Source organism: Miscanthus floridulus, chromosome 5 (genome assembly GCF_019320115.1).
Source record: "Miscanthus floridulus cultivar M001 chromosome 5, ASM1932011v1, whole genome shotgun sequence".
Taxonomy (NCBI): Eukaryota; Viridiplantae; Streptophyta; class Magnoliopsida; order Poales; family Poaceae; genus Miscanthus; species Miscanthus floridulus.
Genome location: NC_089584.1, coordinates 135,900,202 through 135,913,885, shown reverse-complemented (window position 1 = coordinate 135,913,885; position 13,684 = coordinate 135,900,202). Strand labels below are relative to the sequence as shown.

Sequence of the window (13,684 nt, the reverse complement as noted above, 5' to 3'; positions counted from 1 at the left end):
GCGTCGAAAATTTTTAGCACATGTGATTTTTAGCAAGTAGTACCATAAGGGGTCTTTGGAGATTAATCAGTCTCACGTTGCATGTTCTATTTGATTGCACAATTACCCTCTGAGTTTTAGCATGGAATATATACTCAAGGGAGGAATGAGGAAATTGAAAGTCAATGTGGGATTCAAAATCAAACCTACTATGCTTTTATATAATATATCCATGCTGCTCTTTCTCTGCCATTTTTACACTGTAAAAATGCTAATTGTTTCTCCATAATATGGACTGTTTTTGTACATCACTCATGGGATGCTCTTTGAGTTGTATGTAGATTGGACAATTGCTGAAAGAGTCTGCTAAATAATCTGGACATTAGAATACCATTTCATCATTGTCAAAATTTATTTCGTTACTGGCTCCTTGGTTAAATCTGCTAAGGTTAGCATTTGTTCAAGTTGACTGTCATGAAGATATTTATAGTTTCCTGACAATCAATTTTCCATGCCTAGCTACGGGTTACAAGAACGGTAAGCCTGTGGGCATGCTTTGTTGTTTTGTCAAACCAGCCTTTCTAATTGTCAGTTTTGCTGGAAAATTTATGGTCACCTAATATTAAAAAATAGAAATATGTAAATCTGACTACTTGTGGAACGTCCTACTTGAAGTTTATTACTGTGTAAACCCACCCTCTAACCCTTCTCCATCAGGAATCTGAATGACAAAATGTGAGTTTACTCCAGCTTTTATTACTTGGTGTATGCCATCATGGGTATTCATCGATTCTCCAGTTTGGTTGCTGCGACGATTCATATCAATTTTAGATAGCTGCACTATCAGGTTTAGTGTATGCTATCATGACTATCCATGCATTCTCCAGTTTGGGTGCTGTGAAGATTCATCATATCTGCAACCAGCAATTCAATGCACTTGGGAATTCTTGGGTTTTTCTTTTCCAATTAGCTATTCACAACCATACCTGAGCTGAAAAGATGCAAAAAATAATTCAGTTATTGTTAGGCTTTCTTTGCCTCATAGTGCCTGTTTCTGTTGATATGCTTAGATTAGGTTCGCATATATAAATTTTGAATGCTTAATTTCAGGAACAACTGAAGGAATGACGCAAGATGCTGATGGGGTTTCGGATGCAGTTCAATAAATTAAAGGAAGACCAGACGTTGTATTAATTTTAGGAACAACCTATGTCTCCGCACCGCCGGGTGCCTCCCGCGTGTCCGTGCCGCCGGGCGCCTCTACGCGAGTCCACATTGCTGGCCACCTTCTCTGCGTGTAAATAGTTTTAGCATGTGTGTCTGTAATGGTACTTATTTTGTATAATGGATATCAGTATTTTCTAATACAAACTTAGTCAAAGTACATTTTTTTAGACGGAGGGAGTATTTCACAATTTCTAGCGTCAATGGAACTTTTTATCAACTCTCTCGTGGACAAGTTTGATAATACAAATTTATTGATTAATTTTGTGTTCAGTGAAATCACAATGGAACATATGCAAAATAATGAAGGTCGTGCACCATTTGAAGACTTGACAAATATCATCAATGGAGATAATTGTTTATACTCATGTCCATAGACGCATTTACTTGTATTATTTATGGTAATTAAGCAAATATTTATCAACTTATTTTCAAATAGGTGACCATACAACATCAAATTCACAAGCGCAAATAGATGAACGTGCACAGCGTAAAAGAGAAAGAGAAAAAGCACGACATGTATCAATGACTCAAGAAGAAAGGGATGAAAAAAAACTTAGGGAAAAGTATCATCAGAAAAAGGAAAACACGGATGTCACCAAGCTAAAAAGGGAAAGGGAAAAGGCACGATTGGAGGCAATGACTCAGGAAGAAAGAAATAAAAAAATAGAAAGCGTTGTGAACGATATCATCAGAAAAAAGCAGGTAAATCTGATTTTGCTTTTCTGAATTCAGTGTTGCCATTTTTAGTTTATTTAATATATAGCGAATGCCATGTGGTACCAGTTGGAGTTGATTCGACCACGGAAAGCATTGATGTCTATGAAGATAGTGACTGGCTACATCGAAATAACTCATACAATCCCATGAAGATTGATAAAGATAACACATGTACCATTTTAGTTTTTTTCCTAAATACTAATTATTTTTTCTTGTGTTTGTATGATGCCGAGGCCAAGGTTAATATCTTGTTATTATATATATGTAGATGAATACTCTGATAAATGTATAGATCAAAGTGGCATGATTGGCATGACTGGTGCATCACCTGATCTAAACCCAGGTACATTGTTTTTTTCATTAATGTTATCTATTTGAGAAGAAAAAGTGTAGTGGGCAACCCAATTGTGGTTCATGACAATGTAATAATAAATTAATGTTCTTGCAATATGTGCCCTTCTGTATTTTATTTGAGACCGTACTTTTCTATTATATATAGGTGTTGTAAATACATCCACTTCCATCGATAATATTGTCACGTGTCCAAAAGAGCGTAAGTGTGAGCTAGATAGAGCACGAAGGGCTGCAATGTCTCCTGAACAAAAGGCGCTTTTAAATAAGAGATGACTGACTTGTATGCATAGAAAAATGCTACAAGAAAACTACAAATGACTCCACAAGAGAAGGATTTGAAACGAAAAGAGAGCAAGAAAACATATAATAGGATGGTGAGAGAACACCGAGCAAACAATTTGCATCCAGACTCAATAGCCATGGAGAGCCCTCGCTTTAACCCTCAGTTTATTTTCCCTTCTTCACCTCAATCGCATGAAGCGCCTTCACATGAGATGGAAATACATGAATTGAGGGGCACGCCTATTAACGTCGCGCCGACTGTAGTTCAAAATCCAGAAGTCTAGACCCCTAAAGTGGCTGCGACCATACATAGGCAACGAGTGACCACTGGAGAGAGAAATGCCCTTCTATCGCGTCGCAATCGGGCTTTTGAAGCAAACATTGGAAGAAATGCTAGAGGGTGTGCGGATGGAAAGTGCAATGATTCGAATAACCCAACTCAACCGAGTGTGGTTTACAACGGTAATTAGCCTTGATCAGTATATATTGTTGGTACTTTCACCTTCGCTCTTCTATTCTAAAAACTCATACCTTTTGTTACTACAGGTGGTGTCACCTAGGAAACTCTAGTTCCACCACCTAATAATTGCACAGGTACACAGACATAATCGTTTGTAGTTGACGGTACATCTTCAATGCCTCCAAATGGTGCACAAGCTCATACGCCAGACTCTATGGTCGAGGATGGTATTTTCTTTATTAAATTTATCTTTTTTTTGTTTTTGTATGCCATTATGTTTCTCTCATTATATATGTGGCCGTGTTGCACAGACTATGATGAGGATGTCATATTTGAGGAGGACGAGGAAGAGGATGAGGCGTACTTTTTTGCTGGACAAGGTACATCGTGTAATAGTCAAAACATTCTTTCATAAACTTTCTTTCAATGCGTAACACATCAACATTTTGTCAGAAGACGACGAGGAGGGAACCGACGTTGAGCACATTCTCAACATGGATGAGGAAGAGAACAATGAGCCTAATGTCCCGGATCCATACGATAGGGTTTATGCTAATGTTTCGTTAGAGTCACACATGCTACCGTCGGTGCTGAACTACGAGCACTGCAACGTAAAGAAATTCGAGGGTGAACCGCCCGGATTCTGTTGTCGGGGTGGAAAGATTCATCTTTCAACTCCTGAGACACCACCAGAGCTCATGAGGTTGTGGTCAAGCTCGGACGCTGATGCTAGGCACTTTTGTGCAAACATCAGATATTTCAATGGCCACTTCTCTTTCACTTCTCTGTACTGCCACCTAGATCGTGTGACCACTAACATACGAATCTGTGGTGTCTACACATTCTGTGCCCATGGCCAGATTTACCATAACATACGATCATTTGGTAAAGAGGATGGTGTCGAAAAGAGACACCTCGAGCTTTATTTTTATGACGACGATCCATCCCTCGAGCATCGGATGAGCAAATGCCGTGAGCAATGCACCCAAAAAGACAGAGAAGTTATAGAGCAATTGGTTAGTATCTTTAATGGGAATCCCTACTCTCAGCAACTAAGGAGTATGGGACACATTGAAAACCTCAAGGATTACCGGGTTGAGTTGAACCTTGACCAGCGGCTTGACCAGAGAACATATAACGTGCCATTGACATCAGAGGTGGCCGCTGTCTAGGTTGAGGGGAGTGAGCGTCATGGCCAATTTGAGCATAGTGTTCTCCTACAAGGGAAGTATCGGTCTATACACGGCATCCGCTCATATAATGCATGCTATGACCCACTGTCATACCCAGTGTTCTTTCCAATGGGTGAGCTCGGGTGGCACAACTGCATTCCAAAAGTGGGTGTGACTATGGCTCAAGTTGATCGAGCTCGAGCAATCCGCAAAAAGCATGTTGAGAATGGTGACGATGATGATGGATGTAAATTGAACTCTTTTCAATAATGCAACATAAACTCTTTTCTATTAACGCATGATACTAATTCGAACAATGTCTCCCTGTAGAACCTGTTTCGAATACATGTGTCTCTATGCGCGACTACTACTGCTACAAGTTCTAGATGCGTCCAGGGATATTTAATCCAATACTCTATGGTCGGCGTCTTTTCTAGCAGTTCGCCGCCGACACCTACATCAAGATTGAGAGCTCACGTTTAGACTACATGAGGAACAATCAGGATACTTTGAGGGCTGACCTATACCAAGGCTTGGTGGACAGCATGCATTCGGGTGAAGGATCTGCTGAGAATGTCGGAAGGCGTACTGTCCTGTCTTCGTCATTCATCGGAGGACCCTATGATATGAGGCGTCGATACATGGATGCAATGGCTCTGGTGCAAAAGTATGGTAAACCTGATATCTTCCTCACAATGACGTGCAACCCTAACTGGGATAAGATCAAGAATGAACTTTATCCAGGCCAGACAACACAGGACCGCCCAGATCTCATCACACGGGTCATTAGAGCAAAGTTAGAGGCAATGAGGAAAATGTTGATGGAGAAAGACATACTTGGGAAGGTGAAGGCCTACGTATATGTAGTGGAGTTCCAGAAGAGGGGCTTGCCGCATGCACACTTCTTGCTGATAATGGAACAGAAGTACAAGCTCACATGTCCCGAGCAATATGACATGATTATCAGTGTAGAACTACCAAACAAGAAGTACCTTGAGCTCTACAAGATGGTGACGAAGCATATGATGCATGGTCCCTGTGGGACGCTAAATCCATACTGTCCATGCACGGTGGGCCGCAGGTCAAGCAAGAACCGTTACCCACGCCCATTCTATGAGGCAACGTCATAGGGAAAGGATTCATACCCCATCTATCGGTGACGCAATGATGGCCGCATGCTAAAAGTTCGAGGCCATTACCTAGATAATCAATGGGTCATGCCTTAAAACCCTTGCCTACTATGTACCTTCAACTGCCATATCAATGTTGAGGCATGTGGGAGCATTAAATCAGTAAAGTATCTATTCAAATACATATACAAGGGACATGACAGGGCATCGATGGTGATGAGGGAGACCGACAAAGCAGACGAGAAAGGGAACATTGATGAGATCAAGCAGTATAGAGATGCTCAGTGGGTGACGCCTCTAGAAGCACTATGGAGGATATATGGCTTTGACTTGAGCAAGAACCATCCACCAGTACAGCAACTGCAGCTTCATCTACCCGACATGCACATGGTGGCATTTCATAAACGGGATAAGGTCGAACAGATCGTTAATAGGCCAGGTGTAGAAGAGTCAATACTGACAGCATACTTCGATGCAAACAGGCATCATGAGGAAGCCCGCAGAATCTTGTATCAGGACTTCCCGGAGCATTTTACCTGGCAGTCTGATGGTAAATTCTGGGAGAAAAGGAAAGACTCCATTTTTCAAGTTGGAAGAGTCATCTCGGCTCATCTTGCTGAGGGAGAACGTTACTTTCTTCATGTTCTCTTGAACAATGTTGCTGGTGCTACATCATATGAACATCTGAGGATGGTTGATGGCGTGCTACTACCTCCGTTCCGTGAAGCTACAGAAAGGAGGGGTCTAATCGAAGAAGACAATACACTGGATGAATGTCTAACTGAAGCTACTTTATTCCAGATGCCTTCCTCTCTGCGGAGGCTATTTGCAACAATATTGGTATTTTACGAGCCGCATGATGTGATGGGTTGTGGAAAAAACACTACGATGCAATGTCAGAGGACTACAGCCGCAATCATCCATCCTCGGATCTGGTGCAACAAATGGTTTTGATAGACATTAGAAACATGCTGCAGTCTATGGGGAAGGACATAAGGTCATTTCCTCTTCTAGATATTGATCACTCATATAACGATGCCAGCCATATTCCTCGTGAGATATTTGAGGAAGCTAGCGTCGAGCAGAATCCCGAAGATGTGCTATTATGCGACTCACTCAACGCCGAGCAAAGGTCTGCCTATGATGAGATAATGGCCGCTATCTATAGCAAACAAGGCGGGTTGTTCTTTGTGGATGGACCTGGTGGGACGGGAAAGACATTTTTGTATAGGGCACTTCTCGTAAAACTACGCAGCCAGGACAAGCTTGTCGTGGCTATAGCTACATCTAGAGTCGCAGCAGCCATAATGCCAGGCGGGAGGATGGCCCACTCATGTTTCAAGATACCCCTCACTCTTCAAGAGGGCAGTTGTTGTAGCTTCACAAAACAGAGTGGTACTGCCAAGTTGCTACAGCAAGCAGCTCTCATAATTTGGGACGAGGCATCTATGACAAAGAGGCAAAATGTGGAAGCGCTAGACAACAGCCTACGGGATATAATGGGCTGGTCAAACCTACTGTTTGGTGGAAAGACTGTTGTCCTTGGTGGGGATTTTAGACAGGTCCTCCCTGTTGTGTGGAAAGGATCCAAAGCTCAAATAGTCGGTGCTTCTCTACGAAGGTCGTATGTTTGGGAATCCATGCGCCACCTAAAGCTTGTCCGCAACATGAGGGCTTAGAGTGACCTGTGGTTTGCAGATTATCTATTGCGCATTGGTGGTGGAACGGAAGCGGTTAACGGAGATGACAATGTATGTATTCCAGACAAGATATGTGTCCCGTACTCTGGAGATGCCAAGAAAGATCTTCATACATTGATTGACATCATCTTTCTAGATCTAAATGCAAACATGGCGGACAAAGACTACATCACCACCAGAGCGATTTTATCTACACATAACGATTGGGTGGACATGATCAATATAAAAATGATTGATATGTTCCAGGGCGGCGAGACGGTGTATCATAGTTTTGACTCCGCGGTAGATGATCCACATAACTACTATCCATCGGAGTTCCTTAACAGTTTGACCCCCAACGGGTTGCCTCCCCACGTCTTGAAGCTCAAGCTCGAGTGTCATGTCATACTGCTTAGGAATATTGACCCCGCCAATGGGCTATGCAATGGTACAAGACTGGTGGTACGGGGGTTCCGAAGAAATACAATCGATGCTGAAATCATGGTGGGGCAGCATGCTAGGAAGTGGGTATTCCTTCCTCGAATACCGCTATGCCCGTCTGATGACGAGATGTTCCCGTTCCAGTTTAAGAGGAAGCAGTTTCCTATTAGGCTGAGCTTTGCCATGACGGTCAACAAGTCACAGGGCCAAACTATCCCGAACGTGGGTCTGTACCTACCCGCACCGGTGTTCTCTCACGGTCAGTTGTACGTTGCGATGTCTAGAGCCATGTCAAGAACCAATATTAAGATCCCTGCTCTCCCGCCTGATGCAGAGGCACAAGAGGAGGCCAAAAAGATAGAGAAGAAAAATGCTAAAAAGAATGCCGAGGGAAAAAATAAGAATGCGCCAAATAAAAAAGATAAGGATAAGAAGACCCCAATAGCGGATGGAACTTTCACGAAGAATATTGTATTTAAGGAGGTTCTAACGCCATAGGCGAGGTAACAGAACATTATTAACGCATACAATGCATTTTTTCCATTCAATTTATATTGTATAAATAATGTCTCACTAATGCCATATTTGTTGATGTTTCTAGGTATTTTTAAATGGTTTATTAGACTCTACACGGAGATATTGTATATACACTTGTGTGATGGCATAATGAAAATTGAACATGTGTTATATTATTGTTATAAAAATGACACTTTCAGTGTTTTGTTCATAATATTTCGTTTTGTAACCATTCATAACTATTACACGTGTATGTTCTCAAAACCATGAGTTTTGTTGACTTTCCCCACTTTTCTCATGTGCCAATGTGGGATCACCGAATTAGCACCTGCATAATTACAAACATAAATTACTTGAATAAAACCAACGAAGCAAGTTAGCGATAATAGTGAACAATAGTACTAAACAACACCATACCAGTGGTCGTGGGATGGCACGATCGTAGTGGCGTTGGTTCCGCGCATTCACGAGGATAGCTCCTTTGTATTTTCCATTGTTGCACCAGGGTCATTAGTTTGTGAGCACGAAAGAAATGAATATCGGAGATTTCTTCCTGCCAATATAAAATATTATCTTAGCCGCATTACGGAAAGGTCTATAAAGTAGAGTTTGTGAACCTGCGACGCCGCGCACTCCGTGACTGTGTTAAATTCATAAACTTTGCTTTTTGGATTAAATGTCATTTTAACGTTGGTATTTAATTTTTACAGTATTGTTATCTTATCGTGCGATCCGTATATTTTTAGTACAAAATGTTAGTTATCCCGTAGCAACGCACGAGCACGCTACCTAGTATCATTCTAAAAGCAATGTTGTACAATACAGATAAGAGTATTGGAATCAAGTAATGGGCACCAATATTCTTGAAGACTAGCAAAGATAGTGGACTGATTAGATAACTCTCACAAACAATATTTGCCTTATTTTAGCAAAGTATGTGCTTAGTATTTAACAGAGTCCCTTTATAGCATGTAAAATGTTCCTCATTTACCAATAGGTTATTGATATTGTAAGGGGTGGGTTGGTATTGTATTTGTTACTCTTTCTTAAATGAAATGATACTGCTTGTTCGAGGAACAAAAACAAAATGCTGAGCACCCTACTCATGAATCATCAGATCTTTAATGTTCATAAACTGCAAAGCTCAATAGAAAAACTGTTGCTCCTCTATGTTGTGAACAGCATGGGAGTTTTTTTTAGAGCAAATTGACTGGAGTGTGTTGGTGTTCAAAAAAATATATGTTATTAACCATTGTAGACACTCCCTGCACCTATATCAGCTAATGTAAGAGGACCATTGCTCAATAAAAACAATGCCTCCATGGTCAACCAACAAAGTACAAAACTATGATTGAGCTATTAAAATGGCAGCTCAACTTACCAGCATCATCAAAGTAGCATCCAATTCCTGTGGCAGATATTCCAACAGCATGGGCCTCGAGGTAAAGCACTTGACCAAGAATGCCAGTCTCCCAGAACAAACGGGGATACATCCATTCACCTTTCTCATGCAACACAGGCTCGAATCTAGCAATCATCCCACGGCTAAAACACCCATGCGAGGCAATTTCCTGTATTAAAAAAAGAGGATAAATACTAAAATATCTGCAGGTACTAGCATAAGTTTCACGATCAATTGGGAAATTAAAAAGAGGAATATTAAAATTAGTTTCAAATGGTTAATATAGCAGAACAAACAACATAACTAATGGTGGAATGTGGAAATCTGAGCACAGCAAACAACATCATAAATAATAAAGCAAATCAAATACTCCCTCCATTCCAAATTATAAGACGTTTTGGTTTTTCTACATACATTGCTTTAACTATGTATCTAGACATCGTATCTCTAAGTGCATAGCAAATACTAAGTATAATTTATAAATGAATAGCCTGAAACAACACCATTTGACATCTCCATATACCTGAAAGCACGAGACCTGCATGGCAAACTTCTGGCAATCCCCTTTCATCAGCCTGTAGAGTGGGAGACCATCAGGGCATCCTTCTGGCTTAACCCACTCAAAGTCCTGCCTCATGGCATGCTGCGATGCATCAAAATGCTCCTCATTCCTGACCAGGAAATACATCCCCCTTGGCAGCCCTGAGATACGATGCACAAATAGTGCGGCATGCACCTCTGCTTCCCATGGTAATACACGGAACGGCAGGGCACTCTGCTGCCCTTGCTGCTCTCCTGATCTAACCTCCCCTGATGGGAGGCAGTGCACCAGCGTCTGATAAAACGTATCCCTTCCCATCACATGCATGCCGTCCATGTCCACCGCGCTTCTCCTCCGCTGTACTACCTCCTGCACTGTTAATTCATTATACAGTCCTTTGGACAAGGCTGGACTCTTCTGCCGTGGCACCACAAAAAACCGTTCTCCGGGTGCAGGGCCATGCTTCTTCACATGCTCTACTGTTTCTGTATATCACATCCCACACCACATGATCTTTACTAAGGCCTTGTTTGGCCGGGCTCCGAGCAGCTCCGGCTCCGGCTGACACCATGACATGGAACACTGTAACAACACTGTAGCACCAGAGCCATTTTTCTCTCCCCAACTTTTCCCTCTCACTGTAGCACGGTTACTGTTCACGGAGCCGGTGAAGCTCGAATTTCCGACGCCACCGGCTCCGGTTCTGGTACGCTACAGCGCATAAACAGTGTAGGAGCCGAATCTCCTCGGAGCCGTACCAAACGAGCCCTAAGTGCATTTGCCTTCCCCACCCACTCCAGCCCATCAAACCCCCTCAGCGTCTCACTCATTCTGCCATAGTTGATCTCAAGCTCAGACCCAGCTGGGAATAGCAGAACAGCGCAATCTGGATGCTGCCGCTCCACCCACGGCGCCTTACCCTTGACCACTTTGTCAGGCAGCCCCTCCGGTGGGGAAGCCGGGCTCCCTTTCTCCACCCCAACGAGCCTCCCGAGGTCCTCGTCCGACAGCTCGTCTAGCAAACGCGCGTCCCAACCCAGCGTGGCCGCGGCCACCGCCACCGCCGCGAGCGCGTGCCCCACGTCGTGATTGCAGTACCGCAGCGCCCGTTCCCCGTACTTCCACGCCTCTCGCCGGAAGATTGACGATAGCGCCAGGACCGCCATCCCCGGTAGTCAAGTAGAGCCGTTTGCTGGCCGTTTGTTGCTAACTTTGTTGAACCACTGTTTGTCCAAGGCAAGCTCCGATGCATAACCTCTATTTTTAAATGATTATTAAATAAATATATGATGTTTATTTATGTTACAGGCATTTTATGAAAACTACATGCATAGATATACTTACCTATGAGTCCTGCTAGTATAGATCGAGTAGATGCTATGCTCAGGGTATCAGTAGCGTGAGTAACCTGCCGTTACTCACAATATGTGATAATTATGATCACTCATGATAAAATGGTGGAAAGGAAAAATTGTGACCGGGCAGGGATATGGTTTGGGTATTGGTGGGTGTAAGAGGTTGTGTCCTGCGGCCAACGGGGCATAACTTGGTTACATTTTTTTCCTGTCTGTGTCGGTTAAGGACCGACCATTGCATGTCTTTGGGCAAGTCACAGATTTATTATCCCGAGCACATACTTGAGTATGGGCGTAGGGAAGACTTGTTGCTCTCTTGTCGTGGGTTTCGGCTCTTTTCGGACCGACTGATTGGAGACGGGGATGGTGGAGGTCCTTGCACCGCACTGAGTCCGTGACAGAAGGGTGATGGGTTGGTCATGCTTGTGCCTGGGGTACAAGCGGAGCGTGCGTTTTTGGGGTACCCAGCTGGGGACATTGATTCGCGAATCGCGAGGCAATCTGGTACGGCTTGTTTGGGGTCTAGCACCGTAGTAAGAACTAAAAGATGGAAGGTGCTGAAATGGAACTGATTGCTCAACTCTTGCTTGAATGTATATTAGGTGCTTACGTAGAATGACTAGATAATAAATTAATCATGACTGCTAATAATAACATAAATAAGGACTCACTATTAGTATTGTTTTCTGCAAAAAGGAAACCAGCAAACCATAAAACTTATCATATTCTTTGGAGTCGGGAAATTATTTCCACTAGTCGGATAAGTCTTGCGAGTACATTGTGTACTCAGGATTTATTTACCCCCTGTTGCAGATAATGCTTGAGGAGTATCGTTGTGTGAAGGATTCTTCTGGTGGGTACAGACGGATCTTTGTTCATTATCGATAGATGTTTATTTTTAATTCCGCTGTTTAATATTCTGCACTTTGACTTTGGAAATGTAATAATATAATTTTTAAGAAGTCTGGATGAATGAAATAGATTAAGTATTGTAACTCGTTCTCATTATTGGATCCTTGGGGAAAAATGTGGATCTTTCGGGCTCTCCCTAGGGGTGTGCCCGATGGAAACCGCCCGCTGTAGCTTGGTTACGCGGTGCTTAGTGTTTGGTGAAAGACGAGCGCCTCCGTAAGTACGTTATTTCGGACGGTTCTGTCACAGTGTGCGGCGACCGACGAGGACGGGACAGCTAGCGTGCGCCGACATGCATTTTAAATGTATTTTATTGTCAATTTTATATGCATTTTAAATAGTCAGTGCGATGCTATCATGTACAAATAATGCATTATAAAAAAATATTCCACCTTAATTTTGGGAAATTATTGATATAAGCAACCTAAAAGACACGTACAATGCATCTGTAGGTTTGAACTGTTTAATTCGGTGCTAAGGAAAGAATAGTAATTTCGCGTACAACTTAACATCGTTATCCTATCCAACTAACGGAAGGGCCAAGCAACCAAACAAATCTCATTTCAGGGCCAAACAACTACGTTCGACAAATAAAAAAAAAGTCCAAAAAACTAAGAGGCACTTTTTTTTAGGGTCATGGAAATAATTTCCTCTCTATATATAAAGAGAATTCCTTGTGCCTATCCATATGTTTGTTTGTTACTTTGTTTGTTTTGTGGGGAAAAACGGAAATAGGAGTTTAGATGGCAAACTCCAACTAATCACTTCTCCGAAGAGGGGTGAGAATTGTGCTATAACGGAAGATAAATGTATTATCACCGTCGATCGTGATTTATCTAATATAAATTCCCACTGAAAAACACCAACACCGAACAGGGATATGTCTCTTCAACCCTCCCTCTTATTTCCTTCATAATACAAACAAAGAGATTGAACAAAAAAATCGAATGCGCACCTTAATTTCTCTCTCAATTCCCACCACTACAAAGCCTCGGCCCGCTAAAATAGCAAAACAAAAAATGTCTCAAGTGGGCTGGGCCAGGACAATTGAAATGTGGAATCGATGCGCGGACGAATTAGACCTTCGTGAAAAGTTATGGGTGTCCAACTTGGGCTGCATTGATGCCGTTTAAGGGCCCACAGCTACGGGAAAATGGGTGCCAAGCTGTTTGTTCACTACTCTGGAATCCAAAGTTTGCTGGTTTGGGCTTCTCGTGGCGGTTGGGCCCAAGCAACACCCAGTTAATTCACCGCTGTCGTAGCGGCCCACCACGTCCGCGTCAGCAACCGCAATCTGCGCCGGCCATCGAGCCATGATTCTCCTCCTGCGCCGCGTTCCGAGTCTTCCGTGCACAGCCGCGACCGCAAACCCTGGGTCATGGCGCATGCGGCATGCCGCCGCAGCCGGACCTGAACGAGTCGCTGTTGCCGCACCGGAAACACGGCGCGGCGCCGCCGCATCCGCGTGACGGCGAGAGGCGAACCAACCATGCGCTGGATTCCTCCTCGCCCCCCTG

The 13,684-nt window shown here is 43.1% G+C and overlaps 2 pseudogenes; one reads left to right on the top strand and one right to left on the bottom strand.

Annotated features, from left to right (window-relative positions):
- Positions 1 to 11,066, bottom strand: part of LOC136451211 (uncharacterized) — a 42,385-nt pseudogene extending 31,319 nt beyond the window's left edge.
- On the top strand, positions 1,488 to 7,939 carry LOC136451213 (uncharacterized; annotated as a pseudogene).
- Positions 11,067 to 13,684: the final 2,618 nt, after the last annotated feature.